Here is a 16,894-nt window from a genome sequence, read left to right as displayed (position 1 = left end):
AATGCTCCTGTCTGCCTGCTGTGGGGTTAACAGCATAGAGTCCTTTCAGTTGTGCTTTGCAGGAGTAGCAAATCACCCTTTTTTGGAGGTGGTGCCTGCAGGGGAAAGCAGTGGTGGTAAGAGCAGAAGGCAGCGCCTCAGCGCAGGTACCCTGGGGAGCTCAGTGTGAAATGCAGGTGTCAGTGCAGAGTCTGCACAGGGCTGGGGGGCTGCACTGCAGCTCAGAGCCTTTTTCCTGACAAATGCCAACAACTACCAAAAGGCTTTCCTGATTCTTTCTTCCAGAGCATTTCTAGGATGAGAACTTGTTTCAAGGCATTGATGCTATTAGAGATACCCTGAGTGACTTTTGTAATTTTTTTTTAACCTCCATTTCCTGTGCAGTATGCAATTACTAGGAGGGTGGAAACTCCTGAACTCCCTGGGAGAGTTCGCTATGTCTCTCATTTCAGCTTAATAAAATATAATCTGCATTGCAGCATCTGCAATTCAGAGTTGTTCCTTATCCAGCTGTTCTAACTCAGGTTATTCACAGGATGATGAAGAAAAAAAGTTTGCTTTAGGGATGCTGGATTTATTTGATATGAGTAGCACAGATAAGTCTTTTATTTTAGTATTTTAGACAATTTCCCCTTGTCAAAGTAGTTCAATAAGAAGGATTTGCCGCTATTGTGCTGATCCAGTTATTCTTTTTTAGACTGTCTGCATTTTTACATGAATTATGACTTTTCATTGACACAGTCTGTGTGTTCATTGTCTTTCCAGGCTGTCTCAGGACTTTCATATTCCTGGAAAGAAGGTGTCATCTGGAGCAGCACAGCCACCAGGCAGGGCACTCATTAGGAGAGTTTACTACCAGGAAGCAAAGAGGGACAATGTGCTCTTCCTCTTGCCTGTGCTGAACCCATTTACCTCCTAAAATGAGAGAAGCTCTATATAGACTGAACAGCAAAATCATGAGAGCTGTCTAGGTAATTAACAGGTTCCCTTAATTAGATCCTTTAACGTGAGACGAAGGGCAAAACCAAGGAGAGAAAAGTAGGCAAACAAGAGAAAGTTTGAACAGAGTGATTGCTCTTCTCAGAGGTTTTTCTTTTGCCAGTTAACTCCCCCAAATTGTTTGCTGTTGATTACTGACACGAAGGAAGCTGATCTGGCCCTGCATAGAGACACTCCAAGATTAGCTCATGTGAAGAGCTGAAGTTCAACTACAAGGCTTTTTTTAAATGATAAATTCCAGCTCCCTATCAGATAGCTCAAACCAGGGCTGAACAGACACTTCATTTTTTTTTTCTTGGAGTGAAACACTAGAGAAATCTTTCTTTTTGGCTAATTGCCCCACCAAAGGGAAGTAAAACCTTATTGATTCCCTCTGAATTTATACAGCGAACCTTCTCTTAATTCTCATCCTTAAAAGAAAAAATCCACTTAAGATCCTAAAAAATATGGAGGGAAAAAAAAAAACAAAACAACAAAACAAACTAGATCTAAAGCACTAAATACAACATAGCAGATTTCCACAAGGATATATTTGACCGAGGAGACTTCTCTGGGAGTTATTCTTATAACTCCCAGAGTCTAAAACTCAGAACCAGACTCTGAAACTCTGAATAATTAGAGTGCAATAACTAGAGTAATCAAACCTTGCCTCTGCTCAACATTTGCTTTTTTAAAGTGCTTTGGTAAGCTGCATGTATTTATTTTGCCTACAGTAAAGAGAAATAGATTAATTAATATTCATTTGGCACACAATGTATTTTCAGGACAAAATACATGATTGGATAGGAGATAGTGATGTGTTTTCATGTCCAAAACGAGGTGAAAATCAGCTCCTAGGAAATAGCTCCCTCGCTGCTGTTCATTCTGCTTTTGTCTAAACCAGATTTAACAGTGGAGTAGCACATTGGTGAAATGTACGGCATTTATGAGTTTTCTTTATATTATTTGCTTAAATCTTTAGCCTTCTCCACCGCCCAGATTTCACAGCTGCACATTAAACACGCTTCTACAGCGTGCCACAGCGAGCTCTATTTTCCTGCTGCTGCAGACCCAGGTCCATCAGCCCCCGAGCAGCCTTCGCACTCAGGAAACGTCTCTCAACCGCACAGGGTAAACGAAAGGTCTTCAGGCAGCGACTCCTTCCTTTATTTCCTGCTGCACGCTTCCCAAAGGCATTTGCTGACAAGGAATTTGCAGATCGCGTCTCGCTGGGGGCCGGACGGCTGCTCGGCGGCGCTGCGCTGCAATCACCCGCACCTGCCCCGGGCCGCTGGCAGCGCCGGCCGCCGAGCGGGTCCCGTCCGCAGCGGGCTCGGGCTCGGGCTGCCGGGCTGCCTGCCGGGCTGCCTGCCGGGCTGCCGGGCTGCCGGGCTGCCTGCCGGGCTGCCTGCCGGGCTGCCGGGCTGCCTGCCGGGCTGCCTGCCGGGCTGCCTGCCGGGCTGCCGGGCTGCCGGGCTGCCTGCCTGCCTGCCGGCCGTGACCTTCTCCCCAGAAGCCTGGCAGATGCGGCCCCCTCCTGCTAAGGCTGTCCCCAGGGAACGCCGAGTTCCCGGCGCACTCACAGCCGCTCAGCCCTGCTGGCTCCAAGAGCTCCCTTAAGGGCGAGGAGAAGCTCTGCTCTCCCCTGGGACGGCCGGGCAGAGCCGACAGGGATGCCCGGGTGTTGTAGATGTTGGTGAACTTAATGGGAAGAATGATGATGTTTAACTTATTTTAGAAGGTTGAATGATTTCTTTATTATAATTATGTTATGATGCATTAATATACTGTCTAAAAGAGGATACTAAAAACTACATGTTACCTTTTCTATCATATCTAATTTACAACTTGTGATCTTTAGTATAACTATGTTATGATGCATTAATATACTGTCTAAAAGAGGATACTAAAAACTACATGTTACCTTTTCTATCATATCTAACTAATTTACAACTTATGATCTTTATTATAATTATGTTATGATGCATTAATATACTATGTAAAAAAGGATACTAAAAACTACATGTTACCTTTTCTATCATATCTAACTAATTTACAACTTGTGATCTTTATTATAATTATGTTATGATGCATTAATATACTATGTAAAAGAGGATACTAAAAACTACATGTTACTTTTTCTAGCTATCATATTTAACTAATTTACTCATGATCTTTATTATAATTATGTTATGATGCATTAATATACTATGTAAAAGAGGATACTAAAAACTACATGTTACTTTTTCTAGCTATCATATTTAACTAATTTACTCATGATCTTTATTATAATTATGTTATGATGCATTAATATACTATGTAAAAGAGGATACTAAAAACTACATGTTACTTTTTCTAGCTATCATATTTAACTAATTTACTCATGATCTTTATTATAATTATGTTATGATGCATTAATATACTATGTAAAAGAGGATACTAAAAACTACATGTTACTTTTTCTATCATATCTAACTAATTTACAACTTATGATCTTTATTATAATTATGTTATGATGCATTAATATACTATGTAAAAGAGGATACTAAAAACTACATGTTGCTTTTTCTAGCTATCATAGCTAACTAATTTACAACTTATGATCTTTATTATAATTATGTTATGATGCATTAATATACTGTCTAAAAGAGGATACTAAAAACTACATGTTACCTTTTCTATCATATCTAACTAATTTACAACTTGTGATCTTTAGTATAATTATGTTATGCTGCATTAATATACTATGTAAAAGAGGATACTAAAAACTACATGTTACTTTTTCTAGCTATCATATTTAACTAATTTACTCATGATCTTTATTATAATTATGTTATGATGCATTAATATACTGTCTAAAAGAGGATACTAAAAACTACATGTTACCTTTTCTATCATATCTAACTAATTTACAACTTGTGATCTTTATTATAATTATGTTATGATGCATTAATATACTATATAAAAGAGGATACTAAAAACTACATGTTACCTTTTCTATCATATCTAACTAATTTACAACTTGTGGTCTTGTTTTTGCGAGTCCAGACACAGGTGGATCTCATTGGCCATCAGGCTCAAACAATTCACCGTGCTCTAACTAAGCGTTTGCTCCAGGTAAACAATTCTTCAAACACATTCTACAAGAGAAAAAACAAGGAGCAGAAATAGAAATTGTTTTCTCTTTTACTTTTCTCTGTGCACCTTTATAAAAATCCTGAGAGAGAGAGAAATGTGCTTACCACACCCAGGTGAAGGACAGAGCCCAGCAGCGATAACTCTGGGGTGCTGTTTCTCCACAGCACCCCTTAGCCAAAGCATTCACAACTGTTCATTCATTTCCACACCACAGAACCAGTGCAAAGATCTACATGCATGGCTGACATTTGCTATTTTGCTTATTTTACATTTAAATTCTTTTAAAAAACACCCTCAAAACTCCACACACCTCCCCCAGTTCACTGTCTTTGAGGACACAGGTGAGTGCAGAGAACACTTGAGCTCCCCAGCTGAGGAGATTTATTACCCAAAATGATAACCTAGATTTTAACACAGCTTTAAAGGAGTTGGAAATTAGAGGCTTGGCTTCCCAGGCTTCAGTTCACTGAGAAGTGCAATATAGTCCTGCTTCTCAGGGATAAGATGCAAACCCACAGAATGCCAAGGGTGTGAAAAGAGCTGAGGAAACAGCCAGCAAGCACTGGAACCCCTGTGCTCCTCAAGCTGGTTAGGAAATATCACAGAAGAGGGGAGCTCCACGAGCAAGGAAGAAAAGGGAATCAGATGGAATGGTGGCAAGGCTGGTGAAGGAGAATTCAAGGTGTCTGCACAGGAGCTGTTCTGGGCAGGGGCCACCACCATCATTTGGGGAGAGAGGTTCAGGATCTCCAGGGCAAAGGATTGAGGCAGCAGAGCCAGGGGTGATTCTCAGTGCTGGCACTGAAACAGCCAACACATCAAGCAGATTCATTCTCTTTTGGGAGGGCTTAATTCCCTGCAAAAATGAGTTAGAAAATGCAAGAGCACGTTTTAATCAACTACTGAAAAATGCATCTGAAATTTCCAGGAGGATCTTTGCGTGGAGGATGCTGTGAGAGTCACACTGGTGTGCTCAGGAGAGGGAAGTGCAGGACATCCAGGCTTGCAAGCAGGCAGTTCTTAAAGGGTGGTTTTGTAGAAGTCACAAAAGAACAGCTAATATTGGTGGAAGTTATCAGATAAATCTAAAATAAAGCAGAAAATATCATAGAAAAGGTCATTTGCTGAGAATTTTGCTCTTGCCAACATCCAGAGTGCTGCAAGATCCACAGTCACTCACAAGAAGTCAGGCCTAAAAATATTCCATTCTCAAAGTAATGTGCCATGCCAATGCAGGCTCCTGGCCCCCCACCTTTGCATTTACAGCCAGAGGTGCAAGAGCTTATTTTTGTGCCTGGCTGTTATTCAGACAGCTGGATGCAGTGTTTGAAGGCACCTGTAAAATAAAATTGCAATTTTTCTCTAAGCCCAGAAGTGTTAATTTCCTAATAAGCTTGTTTGATTAACTAAGCAAACCCAGAGGACAGGCTGACTTTGTCTTTGTTTCTCTTCCCCCAAGCGCATTTTTACAGAACTCCAGTGGAGTTCTAACCAAAACAATGTGCTGATAGGAGAAGCTGTCTGCATTCCTCTTTTGCAATTCACCTTACACTCTGCATGCTGCTCGAAGATAAGCTCTTCTAGATGCCAAAAAACTCCAGCAAGAGGTGAAGGCTCCTCTGCAGCGGGTAGAATACCACACAGGTTATTCACTGCATTTTTGCCTGTGGGTCCCCACCCTGAGTGAAATCCCTGCAGTCATTCCTCTTCCAAGTGACCCCGGCAATATTCAGGGGTGGGAAGAGCCTATTTCAAATATGACTATTAGCTAATCAACATTAGGCACTGTTTTAACTTCTTTATATTCACACTCACCCCTCTGGATGGAAAGCAGGACCCTATTTAACTTGGCACCTGCTCCTTTTTTTCCTGCAGGAAGGAATATCCATGGGGCTGGATTCATTTCCAGGGAAGGACCTTCACATTCTGGGATTTTTTTAAGTGGGCAAGGGAGGGGGAGGAACAATGCTTGTATTTGTATTATTTCAGCTTTGCTCTAGAGAGGCCCCATCCATAAATAAAATATTTAATTTATTAAAATATACATAAAATAAACATATTTTAAGAAGAGTAGAAGAGAAATGGTCTTTCCTGCACACATTTGCACGCACACACACCTCTCAAAGAAACACAGAGATGCACTGAAATCTGCACTTCCAAATAGGTGCAAAAATGCAGCAAATGCTGTAAACACTTTAGGTAGCTACAGAGGAGGTGGAAAAGGAGAAAACTGGTATTTTCTGACACAATTCAACCTTCCCTTATGGCACTCACATTTTATGAATTTTGTACATAGAAGGCAGGTTCCCATCATGTCCCTGTTTTGATCTGATGATCTAACAAACCAGAATTCAGCTGCCAGAAATGGTGTCAGCTAGAATCCTCAAACCCAGGACCAGCAGAAGAGAAGAAACCAAAGAACCTCAGAAGAAAAGCTGAAAACCCTGAAATTTTTTTTTCAGAGAAAAATCTGAAAGAAATAAGGACATCTTATATTTAGTCCCAAAGCATCTCCTGGATACCCCCTGAAAGAATGTCCCCTGGGACATGAGTGAAGATTAAAAATGCAGTTATTTAGGGTTACTTAGGCCCTTCTGAAACTCCCTGCAGCAGTATTGGAAGTTTTTAAGGGACGGATGACAATATGTAAGTGTAGCAGACAGCGGAGTCCTGAGTCTTTTCTGGAGCATATTGCAATGTTATTAATAAATGGAATTAACTGTTCTTCTCTCAAGCGTTCTTGTGACCTGAGGAACAGATTTTGGGCTCTGTATTCAGAAAGAGCCACCAGTAAAAAAGAATAGATTTGAGGAAGAAGGTAAAGATGAGGTAAAAACACATCAGTGGATGAACCAGAGTGAGTATTTGGATGGACAAGACTGTCCTGTGAAATGCAAGTCCTTTGAATGCTGAAATGGAATAACATTCCACTGCCTTTTTCAATGAATTCACGTAACTGACAGGGGACGCAGATCACATCACTTCCAAAGGAGCCATCTGATTCTGAATTATAACCTGCTTCAATTACTCATCTGAGAAAGAGCAGAGTCATTAACTGATAATTAACTTGTGCAAATTTTCAGGGATGTGGAAATAGAAAAGGTGTACAGAAATGAAATTCAATGAAATGTTAAAGCTCTTGAAATCTATTGCAATTTCTTCTGCCCACTGCAAACCAACATTAATTCCTAAAAGAGCCCTGTCACCAAAAACCAGCCTCTTCTGCAGTGGAATCTAAAAGCTGCTAAGAAAACAAAGCTACACTGCAAATAATTTTTTTTCCCTAATAGCATTAATTTTTTTCATCTACTTATTCAACTGTTTTCTCTAGAAAAAGACTAAAATTTATCCAAACCACTTTAATACTGGAAAAAAATGTAAATCAAATAATTTCTTTTGGGTCAGTTCAAGGGCTGCTCCAGGAGAGCTGGGCAGCAGTCTGAAACTGAATTTGCTCATTTCCTCCTTTATTAACTCATGAAGTCAGCTTAAAAGTATTACAAGTTCTGTGTTAGCTGAGTTTAATATCCCCTCCTTTTCACATGTGTATGTGTTCCAAGAGCTTCTCATTAATAAATATTTGAAAATTTATACTACATAAGAGAAATGTATCTGTACGTCTGAAAGTTATGCTGGACAAGCTACCATTTTCCCTGTATTACTTGGGAACATTGAGCTGTTGAAAGCAGTATAACTGTAGCCCCAAGGATAAAAAATGCAAATATTTACTAGATAAAGAGACTGAATGTCACACTTTCTTAATGCAAGAAGCAATGTGACATTGCTCATTTAATCTGGGCTCTGCTAATTGGTCTATTACACAAGGAAAAAATCTTCGGGAGTCCTTCTGGGAATGTCTCACATCATTCCCTATCAGCTGTTGACATACAAATACTCTGGTAATGAAAATATTTTCATTCCTTCATAACAGCATTCTCTGTCCTGTTTAATCTTATTTTCTCTCTTTCTAAAAACAAGCTTCTGTGTGGGGTTTCTGAACTAACAGACCTGATGCCATATATCAAAAATATCCCGTGCTCCTGTCAAACTTGCTAGGAGTCCACCCAAAAGAGAGCAAAAGGGAGAAAAACCCAAGGATTTATAGCAATAACACAGGATTTTAAGCACCATTTGAAATTCATCTCTGTTCTGCATCGTTTCAAAGGACTCTGAGTGCAGCTGGGCAATAGCCCAGCAGCTGGAGCTGCCACCACTGGCCAGGGAACACCCAGCACGGGACCCAGGGGTGTGCTGGAAAGGAGCAGGTTCACAACTCTCCAGAAGCACTGCAGAGCAGAGTATTTCAGCCATTTGTCACAATCCTACCACTGGAATGAAAAAGGCCACTGAGGAACAGAGGGCTGGAAATGAGGGTGCCTTCTTGGCCTCCAAGCAGGCTCCTCTGAAGCCTGGCTTCAGCCCTTGTGACCATGAGGACTTCAGGGACCTGGAACTGGATAAAGTGGTGCTGAAAAATCTTCCAGCAGCCCCTTCTGTGCACTGTCCCCTGTCCCCAAGGGGGTATCAGCACGTCCAGGGCAGAGCCCTCTGCAGAGGCCGCACTGCTCTCCAGTCTCACAGCAAACCCTGGCTGGGGTGGTTTTCACTCTCCATGTCCTACTCCTGACCATTAAATCCCCACTCTGTGCTCAGGCAATTAGCCTGGGAGGTAAGATCAGATTCTGCTGTGCATGAAATCCTCTCAGCAGAGTCAGTGCTGTGGTCTCACTGCAATTGCTTCTGGAAATGAAGCTATTTCAGAAGTTGCTGCACTCACATCGTGCAGGTCAATACCTCTCTTCCTCAGTAAACAACATACCTAAAAACGCCTCCTAAATTATTTTCTTTCTCTTAAATTATTGTCTTCAATATACCAAATTCTTCTAAATTCAAGGTCAGAAATACGATGCAAGCTCCTGCTTCTTCCTCCCCCATCCCACTCCCCCTTGGGACTCCAGCCTCCACCCACATCCTGCTGCCCAGGTTGTAACATTCCTTTCTGCACCCTATCAGTGTCACACTCCCTCCTGGAAACAGGTGCAAGAAGATTAAAACCCCACTCATTCAGCTGGGATTTTCGTCTGTTTGCACCTTCCTCTCTGCCACTCCTGTGTGTCAACATCCCGGGAGCCCACGGTGGTGGGAAGGAGCTGCCTCTGCCAGTTCTCACTGCTGTTTACAGGGAGAAGCAGAAGTTTCTATCTCAGGGACAGCTATATCAGGACACAGGAGGAAACTTCAGATACAAAGGCTTTACTTCAATTAGGTTGGTATTTTTTTCCTTAAAAAACACAGGTGTTTTGTTAAAACCTAAGGTCAATTTAAATGTCAGTGTTAACTGGACCTAAGAGGGTTGTTTTAATGAATTTTTGAAAAATACGTGAATTCTATCTTATTCCTTTTACTTCCTAAGTTGTTTGTGATATGAGGGTTGAAATATTGAACCATTTCTCATTTGAGTCATTAAATCATTTTATGTCGAGCTGTCATTGCAATACAAAGAGTTTGACCTAGAAGAGAGATCATTCCATGCAATTGGTAACTGCACTTAATATCGTAAAAACAAAGATAGTGCAGTGACTAAAACCTTCTTCCACAGTGGTTCTGTATCACTGCAGCTGATGTTGGGAAACAGTGAAGCAATCTTTGCATTGCATTGGAAAAAATGCAGAAACATTTCCACAGATATCTTTTCCTAAAAGTCTCTAAAACTGAGGAATGTTTTGTGTCCTGTCTCTGTGGCATTATTCCCTGCACTCCCTTTACATGCTGAATTAAAGCAGCCTATATCCTCTCATCCATATTTTGAATTGACAAAAGTTTGTTTAATTTTTTTTTTTTTTTTTGCCCAAGCACCCACACTCTTTGCTCTTGTGGTGTCTGTTACAGAAGTAATCACCTTTTTGGGAACTCTGTTTTCTATGCAGCAGGAGCTCCCTGGAATACCATGGGGAGGAGAGGCTCCTCAGAGGATAAGGAGCAGTCTGTGTGCAGATATTTCCCAGAATGGCTGTTCCAGAAGAGTCCCTGGAGTGCCACCTGCGATCAGCACCCACACCAGGGCTCCCAGCAGGTGAGCCACTCCTGCACAGGTCTCTGGGGGCAGGCAGATTTTCAGGGGTGAAGTTGCTCCGTGCAAGGTCACAGCCCCACACCAATTCAGCTGCGACAGGTGCTGCTTTCCCTCTCCTTCCCAGCAAAGCGTGGGCTGCAGAAATGCACCCAAGTGGAACTGAGCCCCCGGGGCAGCAGCAGCAGAGAGCAAGGATCCGGGTGGTGCTCTCAGCTCTGTAACTGGATCTCTCTGGCAAGAATGGGCAAGTGGACCCCGGAGCTGGGACACTTCACTGGCTGCAGAGCATGGAAATGTGGCACACAGCCTGGCAGCCAGCAGCAGCTCCCAGCATGGACAGGGATGTGCACTCCTGGCTCACCCTAAAGAGGAGCATGGACAGGGATGTGCACTCCTGGCTCACCCTAAAGAGGAGCATGGACAGGGATGTGCACTCCTGGCTCACCCTAAAGGGCAGCATGGACGGGGATGTGCACTCCTGGCTCACCCTAAAGAGGAGCATGGACAGGGATGTGCACTCCTGGCTCACCCTAAAGGGGAGCATGGACAGGGATGTGCACTCCTGGCTCACCCTAAAGAGGAGCATGGACAGGGATGTGCACTCCTGGCTCACCCTAAAGAGGAGCATGGACAGGGATGTGCACTCCTGGCTCACCCTAAAGGGGAGCATGGACAGGGATGTGCACTCCCGGCTCACCCTAAAGGGGAGCATGGACAGGAATGTGCACTCCTGGCTCACCCTAAAGGGGAGCATGGACAGGGATGTGCGCTCCTGGCTCACCCTAAAGGGGAGCATGGACAGGGATGTGCACTCCCGGCTCACCCTAAAGAGGAGCATGGACAGGGATGTGCCCTCCTGGCTCACCCTAAAGGGGAGCATGGACAGGGATGTGCACTCCTGGCTCACCCTAAAGGGGAGCATGGACAGGGATGTGCACTCCTGGCTCACCCTAAAGGGGAGCATGGACAGGAATGTGTGCTCCTGGCTCACCCTAAAGAGGAGCATGGACAGGGATGTGCACTCCTGGCTCACCCTAAAGGGGAGCATGGACAGGAATGTGCACTCCTGGCTCACCCTAAAGAGGAGCATGGACAGGGATGTGCACTCCTGGCTCACCTTAAAGGTGTTGTTGGAGAGGAAAGTGAAAAAGAGCAGTCATAAAGGCCATACCAAAATTTTCAAAGATAGTCTGTTAATTTTTTTCGTAAGGAGGAACTAATTTCCTATATGACACTTTGGCTAAAAGTGCTTGGGTGACCACACAACTGAAAACTGAAAGCCAAATGTGCTTTTTAGAGCTTTTTGGTCTCTCACACACAAAGTTTTCTAATAGATGAAATCATTCCCACCTCCTTCCTTCAGTGTATTCCTCGTGCATTGCAGGATGCGTTTCTGACTCGCAGAAAAGGCGAATGGCTAATGATGAACGGGCCGGCACCACGGGAATGGGGCGCGTTCCCCCAGCACAGCCGGCAGCGCTCCACCCGCACTGCTGCGCCGTGCCGGAGGAGGATTTTCCCGCACTCCACCCGCACTGCTGTGCCGTGCCAGAGGAGGATTTTCCCGCACTCCACCCGCACTGCTGTGCCGTGCCAGAGGAGGATTTTCCCGCACTCCACCCGCACTGCTGTGCCGTGCCGGAGGAGGATTTTCCCGCACTCCACCCGCACTGCTGCGCCGTGCCGGAGGAGCATTTTCCCGCACTCCACCCGCACTGCTGTGCCGTGCCAGAGGAGGATTTTCCCGCACTCCACCCGCGCTGCTGCGCCGTGCCGGAGGAGGATTTTCCCGCACTCCACCCGCACTGCTGTGCCGTGCCGGAGGAGCATTTTCCCGCACTCCACCCGCACTGCTGCGCCGTGCCGGAGGAGGATTTTCCCGCACTCCACCCGCACTGCTGCGCCGTGCCGGAGGAGCATTTTCCCGCACTCCACCCGCACTGCTGCGCCGTGCCGGAGGAGGATTTTCCCGAGGCGTGAGGCGAGGAGGGCAGAAGGGGGCATCAGTGGAGCGGCGAGCGCCGGCTGAGCCCGGCGCCCGGCGAGCTGCGAGCGGGGCGCTCCTGCCGGAGCCCGAGCATCCCCGGAGCTTCCCAAGCATCTTCCAGCCCGTAAACAAAGGGAAAGCGGCCAGAAAATGCTTTAATAAATGTAGCAGTTTATCTCCCGAATAGGACAAGGATCTGGAAAAATCTGTTAGCAAACAGCAAAGGGAAAGAATATGCTCATAATGTTTAGAAAGATTTGGCATGGCTGTATATATGCATATATGAATGTAGCCACTGCTTTGGGAAAAAGGGTGTGTTGTTTTCCCTGTCCAGCCTTATATGCCGGGAAAAAAGTAATTTAAATTTCTAGTTAAAAAATAAATTATTATTTCAAGGTTTAGTCTTTCTAAGGTAAGCCAATAAATTGGACAAGTGTAAAATATTGATGCTAGCAGGTATCAATTCACAAAAAGTTCTGGCTTTCTTAGATAGGAGAGAGTGAGAAAACACATCAGATGGGTGTCCACTGGTGTGTGCACACATTAAAAGTAACATCATTATAAACAATCCAGTGGTGCTTCCAAATGAGTCACTTCAAAGTCTCCAAAGCCACTCTCAACATTTCTAAAACATAGCGGGGAAAACACTAAGCCAAGGGAAATCTGCACTGCTGGTACATTTCCAGCTCTTGGTGCGAAGCCCTGCAGTAAGGGAAGGTTTTCAGCTGAGGGTTTGCAAACATTTGTTGTCCTCCCTGCCTCGGGTCCTGCTGGGCACCATGGCTTGGCCAGGAGGTGCTGACCATGTCCTTGCCTCGCTCTTTGGAGCCCCTCACTTGTCTGGTTTGGGATTTTGGAGTACCTCAGATCTGGGCATAAGGAAATAACTCTCCTCTGCTGCCTACCCTCTCCTCAAGCACTCAGGTGTTTCTTTCAAATATGAAAATTCAATGAGAACACTGTGCAAGGTCAATCTGAGCAGGACAGCACCGAGTGACCCCAGGCTGCTGCTGCTCCTGGCTGGGTGGCAATGGCACCTGGTCCTGGAACAGGAGCAAGCCACGGAGCTCCCTCTCTGTTAAATCAATTCCTGCCCCCTCCCACACCTCCTCCTCAGCTTTTGTCCTGTGTGTCCCAGTTTGGCTCCCTCTTTCTGCCCTCCACATGGAAAAGCCACATGAGAGCCACAGCAGTCACTGGGCTGCCCTGCAGGCACATTCCTGGTCTGAAGAACTTCTCCACCTGCAGCCTCAGGCTGCATCTCCTCACATCCCCCAGCTCTAACAGGAGCAAAATGCAGCCCTCACCCAGCCCTGCACAAGGGGTACCTGTGTGCCACTAGCTCAGGCACAAAGGACACAGGAGAGATTTCCCTTTTTCTCTTTAGCCTGACTCATGCACAGGGCCCTTCATCTGTTTATTGACCTGGTATTGCAGCAGAGCCAGAGCATCCTCAGAGGTGAAGCTTTTAGGAGGTTGGGTAGTACTTCAGGCTATAAAATCACAATAGTTTTAGTAAAAGGTGTGTGTCACTCAGCCTTCCACGGTCTGAAATTCTACTCCTGCTTTTTGCTGTCTCATTTTCCCTTTAAAGGAAAGAGGAAAAAAATGTTTGCCCTTCACAATCCTTAGATATTTTTACTGATCTTTTGTTGACCATTTTGTGAACTCAGAAGTCTGATGTCAGTTACTCTATAGAAAGGATACAGGCTGTTCTGCCATATCTGGAATTATTTTTAAACACTTCCCCCTCACAAACGAAGTCCTTGGAGGTTAAGGGGGAAGGCAGACCAGCGGGTTTATACTGAGAAGAGAACATCTTACAAGAATTTAGTTCAGGAAAAAATAAGGAAAGTGTGGCGAAAAAACACAGGTTCTACAAATCTGTGGTGGAGGTATTTTGACACTGTCAAGGGATAAAATCAACAACTTTTTCCTGGATACAAAAGCTCAGGTCAGACATTTCAATCAATGGGCTTGTGTGTATATTTGTGTCCCAGGCAAACTGCTGGCAGATGGATACATCCTCATCATTATGAATAATTATGTTTCTGATGGAGTTTCCACAGCTATTTGAAATAACCACTCCAACCCTTGCCAGCAGAAGTTTCACCTCAAAAGTTTGCCTTTGCTTTGGAATTCCAGACAGAGCATCTCAAGAGGAAAACAAAATAAAAGCAAGCAAACAAATCTTCCCCTGCTTGAGCAGCTCAGCAATAACAAATAACAGGGGAGAAAATTTACTGGAATGACTGAGGAAAAGTCATAAAGGATGCACAATCTGTAACTTCTGAAAAGCATAGACACGGAAGCATAAAAAACCAACAGAAACGGGCATGGAAAGGTTTATTTTTAATTGAAAAATGTTGATTTTTCAGCTGCTTTCCCTGTGCCCTCTTTTCCAGCTCCTACTGCCAGCTCACTGCTGCCACCACTGCAAGTATTGCCTCACAGTTCCAGTCTTATCAAAGAATATCAGGCTGAGCTCTACTAAACACTATTTTTTTTGTTTGTTTTTGCAATTTCTGGTACTTTCAAGAAAGTCTCCACTCTTGGAGCCCCAGAAGACTACAATTTCCATGTTGCAAACAATCAATTATTTCACTTAACGGTGTGGTTCTTGGCTCTTGTTAGAAGTAGAAAGTGAAAAAAAAAAAAACAGTTAAATATATTGCACTGAGATGCATTTTAGGTGAATGTCATGATTCTGGGGACTTTTAAAAAACTGGTAATTACAGAATGGATGTACAAGCCTACAACAATAAACACACCTGTCCTGGAAAGCAGAAAGAGAGCAAAATCTAACAATATATGCTACACCTACCAAACTTCTCTCAGATTTTAAAGAACACAAATTTGTAAGCTGTCAAGTAAGCAGTTAGCAAAATTCAAATAGCACCTAAACATGCTGTGCTGCCCACTGCAGCACAAAGAACGAACCCCCAGTGGAGACAAAGTTGCACACTCATGATTTTAATCAAGTCATCTGAAATTTGTTAAAGACCTCAATAAAACCGAGCCCATCGCTGTACCTGACAGGGGCCCTGGGTCACTGGAACCAGGCCATCCACCAGATGTCACATCTTGCAGAACTTTGTCACATCCTTCCTCAGGACCCCTCTGAGATGTTGTGCTTTCCGAGAGGCTCCTCAGCAGTGGAGGATGTCTGCTCCAGAAGCAAACACACACTTCTGTCAGAGCACAAATGCCAGGTCTTTAGTGAAGGATTTACCTTCACTTACTGAATAATGCTCTTGCTGGACTTGGAAGCACAGCAGGGTTTATATTTCTCTCCCTTAACGGTGCAGATTTAGTCAGTACCACTTTTAATATGAAATCCTATCTAGCGAGTATTTTTTTTAAAACTACACTAGACTTTTTGTGCAACTCTTCAGCAGGACTGTTCCAGTATTAAAAGCTTTAAATTTACCCTGGGCTTTTGACAAAATTGGTGTTTCCCATTCACCCACTCAAATCAATAAAATGATACTTTGCACAACTTTAAGCAAGCACACACATTCTTCAGTGAATTCAGAAGTGGATTTCAAATTTACTGGTAGACAAAAAGACCTGAAAAACAAATCTGGGGATAAATACACCAAAAGCATCAGTAAGATAAATGTGAGTGCCTTATGCATTGTAGCCATGTCCAGGGCAGGATCCGCTCCATCTGACCCCAGGGTGTGTGGGTGCAGGCACTTTGCTGCAGTCAGTGCCAGAGTGAAGCACAGGGCAGGGAGCTGGAGGGGCTGCCCAGCTGCTGGCAGGGAGCACAAGGAAGTTATGGAGATTTTCACTGAAACTGAACTTGGGCTTGCACTGCTCCGCCCCTGGCAGTGAATTTCTTGGCATTCATCTCGGTATCATGAGGATTAAAAGGAATAAAGGCCTTGTGTTCACAGACCAAAGTAATGAAGTTAAGTATTGATACTAAATGGTGTAAGACAAGACAAAGATACATCAATCTCCATGATCTTTTTCCTGTGCATTGCAAAATAGGCTTCACTTGAGCCTAGTTTGTCATGGAGTGTGTGTGAGGCTCCAAATGGCCCCGAGGTTCTGGTGCAGCCCCTCTGCACAGAGCCAACCCACAGTCATGGCCTTGGAAGCACTTCCACTACGTGCAACTGCAAGAAAACACTCAACTTATTCATCCTTTGAAAGAATTGATAGCTTTTAGGGGTCCAGCTGAGAGGAAAGAGATCCATGGAGATGTGATCACTTCGGGTAGATCTCCACTGTCAGAGGAGCACGGCAAGGACACTGGGGCTGGTGGTCTGGCCCACTGAACTGGCTTCTCTTTTTAGTTTAAGAATTATATAGGGACTAACTAGAACAGGAAACTTCTCCCTCCCCCCAGCTTATTAAATGATTTCCTGTCAGTCCTTAGAAAAAGAAGCTCATTGCTCAAAGCCTTAAGAAGTTGTGAGTGGCTCACACCCAGGCTGGGAACAACAGGAAGGGAAGGATAAGCAGAGCTAATTGGCCTTTTCCCACTTTGCCAGGGTAGCCAGCATGTTGGAGATAAGCTTTCTCCACCAGAGACACCCTGCCAGTCCCTTCCCCTCCTTCAGTTTGCTTTGCCTTTAATGGTGACCGTGTCAGATGTGATCCTGGCCAACAACCATGGGTGACTGCATGACCTGCTCTGCATTCCAGCACTCAGGGAAGCCACATTTCAATCTGCTCCCTCCACCATTTCCCAGGCACAAGAGAAA

General features: G+C 44.3%; 2 protein-coding genes across 3 annotated transcripts in view; both read right to left on the bottom strand.

Annotated features, from left to right (window-relative positions):
* The window catches only part of LOC137480244 (vesicle-associated membrane protein 2-like), a 258,919-nt gene that overhangs the window by 225,203 nt on the left and 16,822 nt on the right, over nt 1–16,894 (bottom strand). The window lies entirely within an intron of this gene.
* FOXL2 (forkhead box L2) overlaps nt 1–16,894 on the bottom strand; it is a 74,571-nt gene that overhangs the window by 48,566 nt on the left and 9,111 nt on the right. For both annotated transcript variants that reach the window (XR_011002759.1, XR_011002758.1), the window contains exon 2: nt 15,209–15,342. The gene's annotated coding sequence lies outside the window, so the exon portion shown is untranslated. The remainder of the gene's footprint in view (nt 1–15,208; nt 15,343–16,894) is intronic.

The sequence above is a fragment of the Anomalospiza imberbis genome, chromosome 10 (assembly GCF_031753505.1).
Source record: "Anomalospiza imberbis isolate Cuckoo-Finch-1a 21T00152 chromosome 10, ASM3175350v1, whole genome shotgun sequence".
Taxonomy (NCBI): Eukaryota; Metazoa; Chordata; class Aves; order Passeriformes; family Viduidae; genus Anomalospiza; species Anomalospiza imberbis.
The sequence above is the reverse complement of the archived record's forward strand: the minus strand, read 5'-3'. Positions and strand labels throughout refer to the sequence as shown.